At 53.7% G+C, this 18,055-nt stretch overlaps 1 non-coding gene across 1 annotated transcript; it reads right to left on the reverse strand.

The window, feature by feature from the left end:
• Positions 1-16,456: 16,456 nt before the first annotated feature.
• Positions 16,457-16,653, reverse strand: LOC132247835 (U2 spliceosomal RNA). Its single transcript, XR_009459261.1, has one exon. It is a non-coding gene; the product is annotated as a U2 spliceosomal RNA (small nuclear RNA).
• Positions 16,654-18,055: the final 1,402 nt, after the last annotated feature.

Raw genomic sequence — 18,055 nt, forward strand, 5'->3', positions numbered from 1 at the left:
CATCTCGCTGTCACTGAAAGGAACCTGCCAGTGGCAAACCCCGTGGGGTAGATGGTGAGCGCTCCTGCCTGGGTGGACACCTCACAGGTAGGAGCCCAGAGAGAGCTGGCAGTGGCAGTGGCTCGGGGATTTTGATGTCTTCCAGCCGTGTCGCTGGGTTTCTTAATCCGCTCCCTCTCTCTGCTCGCCCCTCTTTCCAACCAGACCTTTCCTAGCAAACTCCCTTGTAAACTGGCCTCTGTGCTGCTCCTTGGTCCCAAAAGCTTCCCTTTCCCCTGCTAACCCGCTTCCTCTCTCCAAGCTTACGGTGAAGGAAGGTGAGGGAGAGCTTCCAGATAAATTACCTAGCAAACGCCGCCTCCAACTTCCCTCTCACTCTGGACTCCAGTTAAGCAAGGAGCACAAGAACTGGTCTAATTGCTGTGTTTTAGCGACTTACACTAAATAGATGTAGATTAGGTACTCTCAATTAAAGAAAGAACTTACATTAAAGGCTCCCCTTTAAAGAACGGGGGGCAAACTGACCTGTGAACTAACTTTAAAAAACATATTTCTATATATAAATAAATATCTATATAAGTGTACCTCTAACACAGTGGTTCCCAAACTGTAGGTCACAACCCCAAATGGGCTTGAAACGTCAGCGGGATGGGGTGGCAGGGGTGGGGGGCTATGGGTGGGGAGGGAGGGGTCATGCTGAGGAATGGGGCCATAAATGGATCGTGCTGAGGAAAAGTTTGGGAGGCACTGCTCTGACAGCCTGCCTTGTGACTGCTATGGTTCGCTTGACAGTCCAAACCACACTTTTACAGTTACACCGCTCTTAGTCTTGTTACAAAGACTGTACTGTGCAGTGTGCACACCCGTCACCGTCACATTGAAACCTGCAAACTGACTTATGAACTGTTTGCAAACTGCCCCGTTTGCTCCCCTGGTCACGCAGAGTCTCCTTTTCTCCCCTCCTGGCCCTTGTTAAGACTTTTGTCAGGCAGAGGTAGCAGTCCCCCAGCTTGCAGCACTCCCAGCTCCTTAGAGCACGTGCCCAGACGTACACGCAGCCCCAGCTCACTTTCCTTCCAGGGGTTCGGGTCAGGTGCCTGGCTCCTCTTCCCTTGTCTCCTTTGCCCTGTTTGCTGCCCCTGTTCACCTTGTTTCTCTCTACTGAGCCTTTCAATGTACCTCAGTCTAACGTTTATCTTTAAATTCTCTTTTATTTAGAGCCCTTGCTTTCTGTAAGTGCCTTGGTTGCATCCCAAGAAGGAAAGCTGCTGCGTCATTGAACCAGTTCGTCTCCAGTGTGCCACCCTGCCCAGATTTCTTCCAAGGAAGGAGTAGTGGATGTGATCTCTGCAAAAAGAAAGCTTGTCTGGTAAAGAGCACTTTTCCTCTTTCAGTAGCTTTTGACATTAAAGCAAAGAACTATCAATACCATATTTTATGTACTTTTGACAAATGGGCTGTTTACTTCGTTCTGTCTGTGCGGGATATGCAGATTGAGGAAGGTACTGTGTTATACATACACATCTGCGACCCTGGGTAGAGTATGTAACGATGTAAACGTTACAGTCCACGTGCTTGCACAGAGCATTGCATAGAAACTAGAAGAGTTTGTGCCAGAGCTAGGGGCACAGGAGTGGCTTTTTAAGAACTGTCCTTATGTCTGTTTCTTTTAGTTTGTAGAGGTTAAAACTTTCTGAAACGTTATGCAAAGCTGAGGTATTGCACCCCTGCTAATACAGTATGTAAATATTCTCATTAAATTTGGGGGGCATATTTCACCATTTTGACATATAGCAGTGCTATAGTAGGGGCATCACAAAGAGCAGTCTTTATCTGCAGCAATGATGAATCACAAAGCTATGGGGAGAAGTGGACATGCCGGAGGGCAGGGAACAGCTGCAGGCAGACCTGGATAGGTTGGACAAGTGGGCAGAAAACAACAGGATGCAGTTCAACAAGGAGAAATGCAAAGTGCTGCACCTAGGGAGGAAAAATGTCCAGCACACCTACAGCCTAGGGAATGACCTGCTGGGTGGCACAGAGTTGGAAAGGGATCTCGGAGTCCTAGTGGACTACAAGATGAACATGAGCCGGCAGTGTGACGAAGCCATCAGAAAAGCCAATGGCACTTTATCGTGCGTCAGCAGATGCATGACAAATAGGTCCAGGGAGGTGATACTTCCCCTCTATCGGGCGCTGGTCAGACCGCAGTTGGAGTACTGTGTGCAATTCTGGGCGCCGCACTTCAAGAAGGATGCGGATAACCTGGAGAGGGTCCAGAGAAGGGCAACTCGTATGGTCAAGGGCCTGCAGACCAAGCCCTACGAGGAGAGACTAGAGAAACTGGACCTTTTCAGCCTCCACAAGAGAAGGTTGAGAGGTGACCTTGTGGCTGCCTTTAAGTTCATCACGGGGGCACAGAAGGGAATTGGTGAGTATTTATTCACCAAGGCGCCCCTGGGGGTTACAAGAAACAATGGCCACAAGCTAGCAGAGAGCAGATTTAGATTGGACATTAGGAAGAACTTCTTCACAGTTCGAGTGGCCAAGGTCTGGAACGGGCTCCCAAGGGAGGTGGTGCTCTCCCCTACCCTGGGGGTCTTCAAGAGGAGGTTAGATGAGTATCTAGCTGGGGTCATCTAAACCCAGCACTCTTTCCTGCCTATGCAGGGGGTAGGACTCGATGATCTATTGAGGTCCCTTCCGACCCTAACATCTGTGAATCTATGAAGCAGTTATATTTCAGACATAACATCGTTCTTTGTAAAAATAGTCCTCACTCTCTCTAGGCTAAAACATCACGGCCACCTGTAAGGTTTGTTATGCTACAGTCAAAACTGCAGTTGAAAGGGATTTCTTCTTTCCTTTTATTTCTGTTAACTTACAGAGGAGGAAATAATTTCAGTTCACTTTAGGAATCGGTCTTTCCTTTGCACCTGTTTTTCCTAAGTTAGTCCTTGGAACAATACCGGCTCAATTATAGTGAAGTAATATCATGCATTTTGAGCTTGTGGAATCCACAGACCGTGTAATTCTCTGCATTTCCTCCCCCTTCCTTGCATCCCACTTTTTGACAGTGTCATAATGCTGGAGCTATGCTGGAAAACCTAACAAGCTTGCGTGTGCGTGTGTGTGTGCATGTGTGTGCGTGTGCACACATGCTGCATGGAAAATCCTACACTTTGTTTAGTCTGCAGAACCTCTTCTGTTAGCTAACGCTCCAGGCTCCGCAAAGGTGCAGTGAGAGAGGAGCACTAGTAAGTACCTAAGGCAGAAAGCAAACAAGGGCTTATCATTGGTCTTTAACTCCTATCAAAAGGGGAGGGAGGGAGAAGTCATTTAAACATGAGGCTTGAATGAAAATTAGCATGGATTAGTCACAGTTGTCCCAGGAGTCCTGTTATCTCGGGTCACAGGTACTTATGGTAGGGAGTGGGGTACTTTACCTGTAGGATCCCCAAGTGAAAGACTCTTGAGGGAGCCAAGAGGGGGAGGAAGAGTCCTGGGTCTGTTTTTAGCCAAAGGGAATTCCCCTTGAGGCATGGCAGGAGTAGTGTGTGTCTCCCTGTCTTTTCCCAGTGGATGAGCTCCTGGGCAGTTCATGCATGGAGGAAGGATGACTCTCTAGCCTGTTCCCCGCAGGTAAACTGCAACAAATTGAACTGATTTGGAGAAACAAGTGGGTTACGTCTGAGCAGCTTCCTTGTTTGGTAGTCAGTTGGCTGAAGAGTGGTTGATGCTCATGTTACTTAATACTAGATTTACCCTTCTGTGGCCCCTGGCAGAGAGATCGGGGCATTCATCCTCCACTTTGCACAGGCTGGAGGGAACAACCTGGCTCCCATCTTAGTTTTGAAGAACTTCATTGCTGAAAAATCAAATGTGCACGTGTTCCCTAAGGAACGTATCCATTCAAAGGCATGAAATATAAACGTATATTGTTACGTGCACATGCTTTGCACAAGTACATTTGCTGGATGAATTTGGTATGTTCTTCAAGCAAGTAGTGTCGTTAGCTGTTAAATTCTTGACTCCTCTGTTAGGCTTGGGACAGAAATTACACACAAGCTGCTCTGAGAGATTGGAAACAGGTTCAGATCTGGAACACAACAGAAGGGTGGTGCACATAAGCCACTTTCAAAATTGCCGAAACGGGTTTAAGATAAGCCTGGATGGATGTAGTATTAGACTGAACTGATTTAGATTAAACTGGTTTATTGTACTTCTGACCCAGACCCTCTCCAGATTCATATTAACACATAGTCCCCCAGCATCCCTGGACCTCTGCCAGCCTGAAAGGGAAAAACCATCTTTGCCCACGTTTTCCTCCATTAAAAGACAATCCACTTTAAAAGCTTGTTGATCCAGTTTTAAAGTTTGTTCGTGACCCTTTCATTGACTAAGTCAATCAGAGGTGCGTAAGCTTTTGTAAGCGAGCTCGCTTCATACCCCTTTCTTTTTCCTCCCTTCCCTACCCTTTGTTTTCCAGTAACTGCTCTCTGTTTAGAACCGCTGCTTCCTGAAACGTCTTGTTTGACAACAGAGCCGTCCAATTTCTGAGTGGCTGGGGCTGCAGCCCCCCTATCCGCATGCTGTAGGGGCTGCATGCCCACCAGAGCCGCCTCCTGCACGAGCTGAAAGGGGTCTGCAGGACCTCCCCAGCCACAGACTCCCTTGCACCAGGACTGTGCCGCCCTGCCTTGGCCCTAGTGCACAAGGGGTGGCGGGGGGAAGTGGGCACGCAGGAAGCAGATGCTGGGCTAGGGAAGGGGATTTTGGTGGCAGCAGCAGCAGTGAAGTGATGGGGCAAGCAGACTTGGGACTGGGAGTTTGGGAGCTGCACGCAGCCCACAGGCTGCCAGTCGGATGGCCGTAACTGGTTGGCTTTCTGTGGTTTACTCTCCTTATGTGCTGTCCCTATATTCATTTTAGTTCTCGTTGAGTTTTCCTTTTCTTACTCCTTTTTCAAAACATCTCCTAGGTTGATCCTGACGGTAAAACAAGCGTACCCGTTAAGATGACTGCGGGGAAAGTATCCTGTTTTCATCTACGCTGCCTGGTGAGTTCCATGATTTACATTTGAAAAGTATCTCTTACAGCACATGTCCTTAGAGCTGATTTTTTCTATTATATGATAAGCTTCTCATGGCTTTTCCCTCCCCCGATACGTGTGAAGTGGGTCTAGACTTTTGGGGAGATCGCATGTTTTTCTGTCGGAAAACCACAGGGCGGGTCAGCACTGCTATTTAGGACACCGTAACGTGCGACTTCTCCGAGCGTGTGACAAAGCGTTCCCGTTGACGTTACATGGTATTTAGTATTGCCAGCCCCACAACCATTGCTAGTTGTGTCATTGCATTGCTGCTGCGGCTGTTGCATTGGTTAGCAGCAGCCCCTGAACTGAGAAGCTCCACACGTCTTCAAGGCTCCCAGGAGGCAGTTTCCGGACTGGCGTTATCACCGACCGTGCTGGGCATGGCTTATGGCGCTAGCAGTGCCGCAGTGCTTGCAGCGGGCATGCTGACAGCCTCTTATCCCACGGAGGGCTCCTGACGGTCTGTCCGTCTCCCTGGACGAAGCAGGGCCGGGCAGAAGCCACGCGCTGCGGTCCTGAGGAGAGCAGTGCCGGGGCAGGGTTCAAGTCAGGAGTTGTCATCACGCTGGGGCGTTCTCCGCCTTCCTGCCGAGAGCGTCTCGTCTCCGCTTCCTGTGCTCCAACAGCCAGCGCGGAGGCGAGAGAGGCAGGGTGGCGGTGAGGGGACGGGAACATGAGCAAGGCAGATGCCAGTGCTGTGGGCCCCATGGGGCGGTGTTGCCGAAGGGATTTTTCCCTGGGGCCGGAGGCTGCTTGTGACAGCCAAGGGAGCGGGGCTCTCGTCTGACGGTCGGGTGCGAGCACGCTGGAATGATTCAAACGAGGCAAAGCACAGGCTCTGCGCCCCAAACTGGAAAGGTGTCGCTGCATTCGAGTTGTTCTCGGTTTGTTCCTGCGCAGCGTTGAAGCGTGTTCACGCTCGGTGACGAAGCTCGTTCACCCTGCGTGATGAAGTACGTTCACACGCAACAGCGAAGCACGTGGACACACAACGAAGTGTGTGCACACAAACAGCGAAGCCTGTTCACGTGCAGCAGCGAGCGGTCTAACTGTTGTTACGCGTGAGCTCGCTGAGAGCAACCGAGATGAAGCAGAGGAGAGGCCCCCACACGCCAAACTGGAAAGGTTTTGCTCTGGTTCAATCCTCAGCTCGTTCACAGGCAGCAGTTAACACGTGTTCACGCTCAATGATGAGGCGTGTTCAAATGCAATTAGGTGCGTTCACACTCAGCGATTTAAGAGCGTTGAAACGCGTTTACACGCAGCGTTTAAGCACATTCGCATAGACGTGTGACGCGCCTTCCCTTCCTCCTCAGGGATTAGAGCTTACTAGCAGCTGCCCCTTTGAACCCTGCCCCTGGGGAAGGACTCCCAGCGTGCCTGTGTGCCGCTAAGAGAGCTGTCGCTGGGAGCAGGGCCCCGCTGGACTGGAGAGGGTTGATGTGAGACGCTGCCATCGTGGGGCTGAGGCTTCCTTGCAAATCTGGCGCCTCTGTCTCTGGTTGGCAGCCAGCAAGAGACGGGGGCAATGAATCTGGGCATGCCTCTGGACTGCCTGGGTGGGCAGGGGCACCGCGGTGCCTTGCACTCGCTGGGCAGGAGACGTTGCGGGAGGGGTGTCGTGCAGGCTCACGGGGCCAGAGGATGCTGGGGATGGCTGCGGTACATGGCGTGCTCCTGGAAGGGGCCTGCGGTGGCACGCTCCGGTCCTTCCCCCGATGCCCGGTGGGTGCGGTGTGCGGGTGGTGGAGGTTGTTGTTCTCCCCCCGCAAGCTGTGAGCGTGTGTTGCTGAATCCTGTTGCTAATAAAGATGAAGCTGTTTGCCGTCCCACCAGTCGCTCTGCTGAACGCTGACTCGAGGACAGAAGCCCAGGGGCGTGGAGGTCTGAGTGAGTACCCCGTCCCAGGGACCCCGTGGCCAAGGCCAACACTGTATGGTGTCAGAAGTGACCTGTCAGAGTAGGCAGACCAAAGGCTCTCTGCAGAAGCAAGCTTGCATACAGTTGAGCAGAAGCAAAGCTGCCATAGCACTTTGCAAAAGCAAAGCAAACCACCGGTGCAGTTTGCTCCACAGGAGGGCCATCAAGCTGCAAAGGGCAAAGTTTGCAAACGATGCGGAAGCACACGCAAGCCTAGATCCTGCCCAGCTTTTGGAGAAACCTGTTACAAATGCTCTGGAGCAAACCGCTTTGCAGAAATGTGCAAATCAAAGGGAGGGGCTCCAAAATCTGCAAAAGGAGTCAGTATTCTCTATATGGGCGCAGTGTCTGCCAAGCAGCACTCACCGACCGTTGATAAGCAGAGTGCCTGGGATAGCGCAGGTATAGCACAGGAGTTTTGATACGTTACAGTCTGCCTGGCCACTGACTCCCGAGCCCAGCCCCTGGCTTCTTGACTTTTCATCCCATCCAGGAAGAGCGCACACCAAGTGCTGAAACCTTCTTAGCCTGACGAAGGGTTTTTGAACCTGAAAGCTTGCTTAATAACTATTCTCCAACTATTTGGGTTGGTCTAATACAAGATATCAAATTCACCCAAGGAACCTTGTCTGCTTATGTCCTTAGACCAGCACGGCTACAACCTACTCCCCTGGTATAGCACAGTGATGACCGCTGGCTTGCCGGCTTATTTGAAGTTAGATACTGGAGCAGAGGCAAACGCTATTCCAGTAGCTGTAGCAAAGGCTTTGCAGGGAAAACTGCAAGGCTCAAACTCATGTTACATTAGTCGCATTTGGCAGTGCACGCATGAAACCAAAAGGTGCAGGCACTGCAGGCTGCAAATCTGGTGCTAATGAATCTGATGTACCTTTCTACCTAACCGACAATAGTGACACACCAAGACCTGGTAGGGTGGCATGCACCACGTCAGACCTCATCAGACGAGTCCACGGAATGGCCCCGACAATACCCGCAACCAAGGCGGACCTTCTCAAACTATGTCCGGACGTTTTCGAAGGGGTGGGCCAATTTCCCGGTACCTACCACATCTGTGTCGACCCGGCAGTACCACCAGCGGTGCACGGGAGTAGATCAATTCCCTGTGCAACCCTAGGCACGTAGAAGACTGCCCTCAAAATGCTGGAAGCTGTGAGAGTCCTTACGAAGGTGACTAAACCCACACACCCTGGGTCAATAGCCTTGTGATGGCACAAAAGAAGGGTGGTTCGCTACCGCTTGGTTTATACCCGCAAGACCTCAACGAGGTAGTATCGAGGCAGCACTGTTCTATTCCCGCTGTAGAGGATGTGCAAAAGAGCTCGTCAGGTAAAAAGCTGTTCACCGTTCTTGATGAAGAGGACGTCTACGGGCAAGTCAAACCAGACAAGGAATCAGCCGAGCTGCGTACCACTTCAGTCGCCTTGCCTTCCCTTTGGTGTCGAGTCGCCTAGCGAAGTATTCCCACAGAAGAACCGCGAGTGCTTTTGGGGACGTTCCAGGAATCCACATGGTCGCAGATGAACCGCGTTCCTATGTGGTAAAAACTCCCAGCAGTAATGTCTACAGGAGAAACAGAAGACACTTAAGGAAAGATCAGTCCTCAGTAGCAGCAGCAGAACAAGTTGACGCGCCCCAGGAGACGGCAGCAGAACAAGCATCGGAAGTAAAACCAGATCACCAAGAGCAAGAGTTTCATTACGTTTCAGAGGATCCACCAGTACCCACGGAGACACCTGATGGCACCACGGAAACTAAGAGCGAATGGGAGGTGAGGTTGCCTGTGAAGTAGAAGGTTTATGTAATGGGATCCAGACCCCTTTGGTGAGCCAAGTGCTAGCAACCTCTAGCTCTGCGGTCCTGAAATGTTCCCAGTTAAAGTAGCCGCTGAGGGACTTTCAACTACGGGAGAGGGAGCTCCCAGAGTGCAGAAGGGGGATGCGGTCCACAGCGTGTGCCTGGAAGGGGCCTGCGGTGGCACGCTCCAGTCCTTCCCCCCGATGCCCAGTAGGTGCAGTGTGCGGGTGGTGGGTTGTTGTTGTTCTCCCCGCAAGCTGTGAGCGCGTGCATTGCTGAATCCTGTTCCTAATAAAGATAAAGCTGTCTCCCATCCCACCCGTCTGTGCTGAACGCTGGCTCAAGGACAGAAGCCCAGGGGCATGGAGGTCTGGGCGAGTACCCCGTCCCAGGAGCCCGGTGGCCACGGGCAAAGACTATAACGGCTGTGAGTGAAACAGACTCCTTGCAGACGAAGTAAATCAAAGGCACGTGAGCTTTTGTAAGCTAGCTCACTTCATCAGCAGGGATCCAGGTTTTCTCCAATTATAAAAAAATCCCCAGTTTTTATATTTTTATATATAGAGGGAGAGAGAGAGGGAGAGAGAGAGAGAGAGAGTGAGTGGGGTTTCATTTTAATCATAATGGGAAAATGTGGATTCAAGGTTAGTGTTTTTTTAACTGAAAATTGGGGAATTGTTTTTCATCAGAGGCCCTGTTCATCGGCTGGTCAGACGGGAGTGCCGGAAGCAGCACTTCTGTCTCGAGTGGTGATGAGAATGGGAGGGGAGGAAAAAGCAGGTGCCGGCAGGGCCTGCGGTACCCTGCAGGTGTCAGTCAGCGGGGCTCGCGGCCTCCCTTTCTTTGTCCTTCCCCTTCCCTCCCCTTTGGTATTCCAGTCCCTGCTTTCGGTTTAGCATCATTGCTTCCTCCAGCTGCATCTCAGCATCCGACGAAACAAGCTGCTGCTTACGAAAGCTGATGCATCCCTGGTTTAGTGACTCTAGGAAGGGCAGATCCGCACTGCAAATCTTCCCTGAATCCAGGCTAGCGCGGCCAGTTCCTCTCCCTGCTCGGATCCTTAAAGGAGCAGGCCGAAGGCAGGCCCTTAGGTCTGCAGGCCAGAGTGAAACCTGATGCCACGGCATATCAGAGTACGGTGGATGCTCATACTCTGGTTACCTGACGAAGCTGCGCCTTAGAAATGGGTGCTGTTGATTACTTAATATGTGCATTGTGTTTTTAAAAGACTTTCAGAAACGTATCGCGTTTTCCAGCAGGGCTGTCCAGTTGTTCAGAAGCACCTCTTACACCTCATCTCCGCAGACCTTGTACTTTTATTTATACCATAGGCTTTTTGTAGCTTTTTTGGTTTTTTCCCTATTTCTGAATTGGGCCTTGACTTTTGGGGAGACCAGATTTTTCTGTCACGATTTGTGCTCAGCAGATAAGAGGGTGGTCAGCGCTTCTCTATAGGATACAGGAAAGTGTGACTTTTTTGAACGTATAACAAGGTGTTCGCTTTGACGTCACGCAGTATTAATATTACCAGCCCCGCAATACTATACTGGCAACTATAGGCCAGTCAGTCTCACCTCCATCCTCGGCAAAGTCTTTGCAAAAATTATCAAGGCTCACATTTGCGAGAGCCCGACAGGACAAATTCTGCTGAGGGGAAACCAGCACGGGTTCATGGCAGGCAGATCGTGCCTGACTAATCTAGTCTCTTTTTATGACCAGGTTACAAAACACCTGGACGCAGGAGCAGGGGTTGACGTCGTTTACTTAGACTTCAGGAAGGCCTTCGATACGGTATCCCACCCTGTACTGGTGAACAAGTTAAGAGGCTGTGACTTGGATGACTGCACGGTCCGGTGGGTGGCGAGTTGGCTAGAGGGTTGCACCCAGAGAGTCGTGGTGGATGGGTCGGTTTCGACCTGGAAGGGTGTGGGCAGTGGGGTCCTGCAGGGCTCGGTCCTTGGACCAATACTCTTTAACCTCTTCATCAGCGACTTGGACGAGGGAGTGAAGTGTACTCTGTCCAAGTTTGCAGATGACACAAAGCTATGGGGAGAAGTGGACACGCCGGAGGGCAGGGAACAGCTGCAGGCAGACCTGGACAGGCTGGACAAATGGGCAGAAAACAACAGGATGCAGTTCAACAAGGAGAAATGCAAAGTGCTGCACCTAGGGAGGAAAAATGTCCAGCACACCTACAGCCTAGGGAATGACCTGCTGGGTGGCACGGAAGCAGAAAGGGATCTCGGAGTCCTAGTGGACTCCAAGATGAACATGAGCCGGCAGCGTGACGAAGCCATCAGAAAAGCTAACGGCACTTTATCGTGCATCAGCAGATGCATGACGAGCAGATCCAAGGAGGTGATACTTCCCCTCTATCGGGCGCTGGTCAGACCGCAGTTGGAGTACTGCGTGCAGTTTTGGGCGCCGGACTTCAAGAGGGATGCGGATAACCTGGAGAGGGTCCAGAGAAGGGCCACTCGTATGGTTAAGGGCCTGCAGGCCAAGCCCTATGAGGGGAGACTAGAGAACCTGGACCTTTTCAGCCTCCGCAAGAGAAGGTTGAGAGGTGACCTTGCGGCTGCCTATAAGGTCATCACGGGGGCACAGAAGGGAATTGGTGAGGCTTTACTCACCAAGGCGTCTCCGGGGGTTACAAGAAACAATAGCCACAAGCTAGCAGAGAGCAGATTTAGACTGCACATTAGAAGGAACTTCTTCGCAGTTCGAGTGGCCAAGGTCTGGAACGGGCTCCCAAGGGAGGTGGTGCTCTCCCCTACCCTGGGGGTCTTCAAGAAGAGGTTGGATAGGCATCTAGCTGGGGTCATCTAGACCCAGCACTCTTTCCTGCCTGTGCAGGGGGTCGGACTTGATGATCTATTGAGGTCCCTTGCGACCCTAACTTCTATGAATCTGTGAATTGTTGTTATTTTTGTTGCTGTGGTTGTGACGTTTGCTGGCAGGTCCTGAACTGGCGAGTTCCGTGAACCTTCGAGGCCCCCAAAAGTCAGTTTCTGAACTGGTGTTATCGCTGACAGCGCTGGGCATTTCATGGGCCCTGCTTACCGTGCAGGCAGTGCCGCGGTATTTGCAGCATACAGGGAGACTGGCAGCCTCCCGTCCTGTTGAAGACTTCTGACTGTCAGTTCCAGCTGTGTATTTAACGCGCACTGCGTTGACACCGCCTTCCAGTAAGCGCAGGGTCCCTGTGTGGGGTCGGTCCCCTGCTCGTGTCGCGCGTGCTCCTGGAGGAAGTAGGGCCGGGCAGAGGAGAGGGCGGGCGGCCAGAGGCACGTCCCCTCGCCAGGGGAGGGTTCAAGTCAGGATGTCGTCATCACGTTGGGGCGTTGCACTGCCTTCACGCAGATCCTGCATGTCTCTGTCTCTGTCTCGGTCTCGGTCTCGTCTCCTCTCCTCACGCAGCCAGCCAGGAGGCGAGAGGCAAGGAAGCGTTGAGGGGGCAGGAATCTTTGGGATACACGAGCGAGGGAGACGCCAGTGCCGACGGCGGTGTTGCGAGAGGGATTTCTCCCCAGGTTGCTGGGCCCAGAGGCTGCTCGTGACAGCCGAGAGGAAAGGGGCCTTTTCCAAAGGGGAGCAGCAGCTCCGTTGGGACGGCGGGGTGCGAGCACGCTGAGAACGCCTCAAATGATGCAAAGCGCCTCAAATGAGGCTCCGCGCCCCAAGCTGGAAAGGAGCTGCCACTTTCAAGTCATTCTCGGCTCGTGCCTGCACAGCCGTTAAGCGTGTTCGCTCAGCGTTCGCTCTGTGCGATTAAGTGCATTTTCACGCAACAGGGATGTCCACTTACACACAATTAAGTGTGTGCACAGAAACAGTGAAGCGCAATCACATGCAAGCCTGTTCTAGTTGTTAGCTGTGAGCTAGCTGAAAACAACTAAGACGAAGCAAAGGAGAGGCGCCGCAGCCGAAACCGGAAAGGAAGATTTTGCTCTGTTTCAGTCGTCCACAGCTCCTTCACAGGCAACAATTAAGGGTATTCCTGTTCCACTACCGGTGGGTGGGTTCGCGCTCAGTGATTAACAGGTGTTCAATCACAACTGCAGACACTCACACTCTCACAGGCAACAATTAAGGGTGTTCCTGTTCCACTACCGGTGGGTGGGTTCGCACTCAGTGATTAACGGGTGTTCAAGCACAACTGAAGCACAATCACACTCTCACAGGCAACAATTAAGGGTGTTCCTGTTCCACTACCAGTGGGTGGGTTTGCGCTCAGTGATTAACGGGGGTTCAATCACAACTGCAGATACTCACACTCTCACAGGCAACAATTAAGGGTGTTCCTGTTCAAATACCAGTGGGTGGGCTTACACTCAGTGATTAACGGGTGTTCAAGCACAACTGAAGCACAATCACAGTCTCACAGGCAACAATTAAGGGTGTTCCCGTTCAAATACCAGTGGGTGGGCTCACACTCAGTGATTAACAGGTGTTCAAGCACAACTGAAGCACAATCACAGCCTCACAGGCAACAATTAAGGGTGTTCCCGTTCAAATACCAGTGGTTGGGCTCACACTCAGTGATTAATGGGTGTTCAAGCACAACTGAAGCACAATCACACTCTCACAGGCAACAATTAAGGGTGTTTCTGTTCAAATACAACTGGGTGGGTTCACACTCAGTGATTAACGGGTGTTCAAGCACAACTGAAGCACAATCACAGTCTCACAGGCAACAATTAAGGGTGTTCCCGTTCAAATACCAGTGGGTGGGCTCACACTCAGTGATTAACGAGTGTTCAAGCACAACTGAAGCACAATCACAGCCTCACAGGCAACAATTAAGGGTGTTCCCGTTCAAATACCAGTGGTTGGGCTCACACTCAGTGATTAATGGGTGTTCAAGCACAACTGAAGCACAATCACACTCTCACAGGCAACAATTGAGGGTGTTTCTGTTCAAATACAACTGGGTGGGTTCACACTCAGTGATTAACGGGTGTTCAAGCACAACTGAAGCACAATCACAGTCTCACAGTCAACAATTAAGGGTGTTCCCCTTCAAATACCGGTGGGTGGGCTCACACTGAGTGATTAACGGGTGTTCAAGCACAACTGCAAACATTCACACTCTCACAGGCAACAATTAAGGGTGTTCCCGTTCAAATACCGGTGCGTGGGCTCACACTCAGTGATTAACGGGTGTTCAAGCACAACTGAAGCACAGTCACACTCTCACAGGCAACAGTTAAGGGTGTTCCTGTTCAAATACAACTGGGTGGGCTCACACTCAGTGATTAACAGTGTTCAAGCACAACTGAAGTACATTCCCACTCTGCCACTAAGCACGGTGGCACCGACCCGTGACCTTTGCCCGGGTCGTCCGTGGGGGAATCCGGTGTCGGGGGGGTTCGGGGCTCCTCCACCAGCGTGGGCAGACCCTCGGGGGAGGCATCCAAGGGACCGCTGGGGTCCTGGGGTCATTGCCATTCAGGGCCCGCTGTCGTCACCAAGGGGCCGTGAGGGTCCAGAGGGGTCTGTTATCACTCGGGGTGCTCCGCTGTCGTCCGGGGGGTCCTCCGCCGGGGAGGCGGGTGTCATCAGGCAGGGTTCCGGGCTCCGAGAGTCTCTCTGCCTCCGGGGGTTGGTCGATTGTCGGGGTCCCGACATCGTGGGGGGTGCGTCAGGGTTCGTTGCCGTCTCGGGTTCACTGGTCTCCCCTCCTGGGAGGGTCCTCCGAGATCCGTAGTCGGCGGTCCACCCTAACTGGGGTCTCCTGACGTGCCTCAAACGTTCTTGCCAGTGGATCGGGGCGTCCTTGGGACCTGGGGGTGTTGACCCACGTTCCGTCCTCTGAGCCCTGGCGTTCGCCTAGTCCGACTGCGGGGGGACCCAAGGTCTTCGGCTACTAGCCCAAGCCGGGGTTTTCACGTTATCGGGTCCGGCGAACCGTGAGACCCTTCGGCTACTCACCTGAGCGGCACGGATGCTTGTGCAACCGGCGCTCGTTCGGACGTACTGGCGGCACCGCCTTCCCTAGCCCGTCATGACTGACGAGACCCCTTGCTGCAGCGGAGGAAGGAAAAGCAAGCTGCTACTCAGCTCACTTTTTGCTGCAGTTATTCCGGCAGTCTGCCGGCCTGGGTTGGCGCTGGTCCTGGAGAAAGTGCAATAGCAGGCCAAGCGCGGGGGAAAAAAGAAGCGGTTCTCCGTGTTTTCAGCGATTAAACAGGGTGTCTTGCCCTTTTTTAAAGGAGCGACGTGTTGGAAGGAGCAGCGTGTCTGAAGTCCGCCTGCCCGCTGGACTACCGAGGGCCCTGCGCAGCACAAGCCCCACCCCCCAAGCAGCTCCCTGGGAAACGGTGAGTTCTGCTTTTTGACACAGAGGTGCGCCGCTCCTGGAGGCGCTGCGATACCAGGAGCTTCAGTTGTGGTTGAACGCCCTTAATCACCGAGTGGGAACCCCGCTAATTGTACCTGAACAGGAGCACCACAACACAGACACGCTGCTCCTTCAGAAGCCGCTTGCCCTGTTTGCCCTGAAGCTGCTGGCCTGGCCTGGCCTGGCCTGGCCTGGCCTGGCCTGGCCTGCTGCGCGAACGAGCCGAGACCGGTCCCAGTACGGCCAGACGTGGCCCATTTTAACACGCCTTCCAAAAGACAGAACTCGCCATCTCGTGCTGTGCAGGGCCCTCGGCAGTGCAGCGTGCAGGCGCGCTTCAGACACGCTGCTCCTTTAAAAAAGGGCCAGACACCCCGTGGAAGACTGCCTGCGCCTGCGCCTGCTCCAGGGGAGCAACAAAAAGCCTGCGCTGGCAGGCAGTCTTTCAAACACCCTGAATTGTTGCCTGTGAAGGAGTCGAGGACAATTTAAATGGAGCCAAGCCTTTTTAATTCTGGGTGTGGAGCCTCTCAGTTGTTCACAGCTAGTTCACACCCAACCACGAGAACAATGCTTTTGCGTATGGCCACCAGCCACGAGGCACCAGGCAAGCTGTTGTAGGGGGCAGTCTTGAATATGAGCCTTTGACCAGCAGACGGGGTTTGTGCGTCTCCCCTGCCCACGGGGGGGCGCTCCTCCCACCGCACCGTCCATCTCCCCCTGCTCCAAGGCCACGCGACGACAAAACGATGCATGCGCTCACCACGTAGTTGGTGTGTAGCGCATCGTGCTCCAGAAGCCTCGTCTTAGTGTTGTGGCGGCCTCTGGCTCTTCCCAGGCCTTCCAGCTTTCAGTTGTGGCTCGCATCTGACCTCTGAGACGTACCGTACCGTACCGTACCGTACCGCCTGTGTTCAGTTTGGTTCGTTTTGCTTCATAACAGTGTGACGACAACATCCACGGCTTTCTGGCATCCTAAAGCCCCCGATTTCTGCTGCGACAGAGGATTTCCGCTGTAACAGAGCTGTTCGCAGGGGGTCACCAAGCAGGCTGCCCCTGACACCCCCCTCAGCTGCACGCTGCTGACCGCGCTCTCCATGCAGGTGCAGGCAGAGGGACCGCTTTCCTCCGGGCAGCCAGCCACCCCGCCATCTTGAAGGCTTCGGGCGAGTAGTAGCCTGCCTGCCAGACTGCCAGGGGTCCCTGCCCAGCACCAGCCCCCCCCAGATGTCTCTGAAGAAGCGACGAGATCTACTTTTTGACAGCAGCAAGTTCTCCCCGAGGGGAGGTGTACCGCTCCTGGAGGCACTTTAATACCAGACCCATGCGTGGAGTGGATGGAGCAAGCTCCGAGTCCATCTCCCAGTTCCAAAAATCCATTTAATATAAAGTCCTCACATCGAGGACATATCAGATATTAAACTGATAAGAACAGATTTACTTTTATTAGTAGATGGTAAGGATGGATCCAAAAAAAGATGACAAAGCCGATAGGGAAATACAGAACGCCCGGGCGAGGGACTAACAATAAAAAGGATGGGCGTGAGGCTGGGAACGCAACTAGGTTACATGCGATACAAAGTTAGCCAACTAAGCCCGGGGGTAAGGGGAGAGGGGACTGGGGATGGGGAGGGAGGAGGGGTTTCGCGACTCTGAGAGAGAAAGAGGATAGAAACACACATACCCGTGACAATGGTCCGCAATGGTGGGAGAAGTGGTCCGAAGATGAAGTGTCTCAGTCTAGATATAGTCTATCGCGGGGGTCCTCTTCGGGTGGCGCTGGGTCGTTGTCCGTTGTTGATGAGTCCTCTTGAAGCGAAGGTCCGTCTGTTGCAGAGAGGGGCGGTTCAGGCGGTCCCCTCTGGGTCCGGTCCGGTGGCTGTTCTCCTGGTGCGGTCCGTGTACTGGCGGTGGCCCGTGATGTGCTCCACGTAAATGTCGCGGGACCACCGGATGGTGTCGGACACCATGAGGCAGCGCATCAGCTTGGCGTAGCGGCGGGAGACGCGGCAGGCACGCAGGACGCTCTCGTTACTGGGGTCCCAGGCTCCGAGCGTTCCCACGATGAGCGCGTCGACCGTCATGTCGTAGCCGTGGCCCCTCAAGGTGTCGGCCAGCGGGGCGTACTTCTCCCGCTTGCGAGCCCGGGCGTCGGTGAAGGCTTGGCGCCGGTTCTCGAACGGGATGGTGACGTCCACGATGGTGATCTTCTTGGCCTCCTCGTTGGTGATCACGATGTTGGGGCGCATCTGGCTCTCGCAGCCTGGGACGGTGCGGTTGACGGAGACCTGCCCCGCGGCGGCCGGGATGGCCCTCACCAGCCGGTCCTAGACAGCGTTGCGGCGGAGCTGCCAGGCCCTGGCCTGCGGCTTGCAGCTGCACAGCACGGGGGGAGGGTCTCGGCCGCGTAGCCGCACCGTCGGCTCCTCTTGTCCCGGTGGCCGAAGCGGACAGCCCCGTTGAGAGGCAGGCACTTGAGGCGGGCACGGTGGAGGAAGCGCCAGTCCGTGAAGCGCGTGAAGCTCCCGCTAGGCCTGAAGTGGTTGCTGGCGTCCCACTTCGAGGTGACGTCGAAGACCTTGCCCTGGTCGGGTTTGGCCCTCAGGTCGCCGGCGTATTTGTTGCGGACGGCGTCCTTCAGGAACCTCTCCAGGAAGGTCCTCGTGCGGGGCGTCACAGTCACGGAGTCGGCGTGCGGGGCTGGCTGCAGGGAGACTGCCAGCTCCCGGCGCTCCTCGGTCCAAGACCAGGCGCAGCCGATGCGCTTCCCGAGGCGGCGCGTGGTGTTGCGGGCTCGGCTCCACAGCGAGGCAAAGTCCCCGCCGTCTCGGCCAAACTCGCCCTCCAGCGAGCCACTCAGGGAGGTGGCCAAGTCACGTCCG

The sequence above is a fragment of the Alligator mississippiensis genome, chromosome 1 (genome assembly GCF_030867095.1).
Source record: "Alligator mississippiensis isolate rAllMis1 chromosome 1, rAllMis1, whole genome shotgun sequence".
Classification (NCBI taxonomy): Eukaryota; Metazoa; Chordata; order Crocodylia; family Alligatoridae; genus Alligator; species Alligator mississippiensis.